The sequence below is a fragment of the Octopus bimaculoides genome, chromosome 27, assembly GCF_001194135.2.
Source record: "Octopus bimaculoides isolate UCB-OBI-ISO-001 chromosome 27, ASM119413v2, whole genome shotgun sequence".
Lineage (NCBI taxonomy): Eukaryota > Metazoa > Mollusca > Cephalopoda > Octopoda > Octopodidae > Octopus > Octopus bimaculoides.
Genome location: NC_069007.1, coordinates 21,487,293 through 21,487,990, shown reverse-complemented (window position 1 = coordinate 21,487,990; position 698 = coordinate 21,487,293). Strand labels below are relative to the sequence as shown.

Below are 698 nucleotides of genomic sequence, written 5' to 3'. Positions count from 1 at the left end.
ATATATATATATATATATATATATATATACGACGGACTTCTTCCAATTTCGGTCCACCAAATGCACTCACAAGGTTTTCATCGGCTCGAGGCTATAGTAGGAGACACTTGTCCAAGTTGTCAAGCAGTGGGACTGAACTCGGAACCATGTTGTTGGGAAGCAATCTTCTTACTACACGGTAAGCAAGTTGCTAACCATGCAGGCACATAATTCATAATTCATACACGTATCTATTAATGCGTCTGTCTACGTCTCTTCAAGTCTGTTCTACTCTTACTGCACGAGTCTTTCCGAGTGTATGTACGAGTGTGTGTTTGTGTGTGTGTGTCTGTTCTATCAAACGTATACGCATGCCCGTGTGACCGTTGCGTATATCAAGTCGAATGTGGGGCGCGGTGCTTGTCTCTCTCTCTCTCTCTCTCTTGTCTGGTCGGTCAGTCGATCTTTTCTTAGAGATGTTTCCTTCTCTTTTCGCTTCCTGGTGGACGTCATTGTCTTCTCTTTGAAATTAGTGAGTGTATGCAAACACGGAAGGCTATTGTGTATTGCAATACACAATGCAAGGAGTTCATGCGTGTATGTGTGTGTGTGTGTGTGTGTGTGTGTGTGTGTGTGTGTGTATGTAGCGCATTTTTATGTATACATATATATGTGTATATATGTATGTATGTGTATATATATATATATGCGTGTGTGTG

At 41.4% G+C, this 698-nt stretch overlaps 1 protein-coding gene and 1 long non-coding RNA gene across 2 annotated transcripts in view; one reads left to right on the top strand and one right to left on the bottom strand.

Annotated features, from left to right (window-relative positions):
* LOC128250979 (uncharacterized) overlaps window positions 1–698 on the top strand; it is a 40,718-nt gene that overhangs the window by 2,096 nt on the left and 37,924 nt on the right. The gene's annotated exons all lie outside the window — the stretch shown is intronic.
* LOC106876168 (uncharacterized) overlaps window positions 1–698 on the bottom strand; it is a 197,303-nt gene that overhangs the window by 166,214 nt on the left and 30,391 nt on the right. The gene's annotated exons all lie outside the window — the stretch shown is intronic.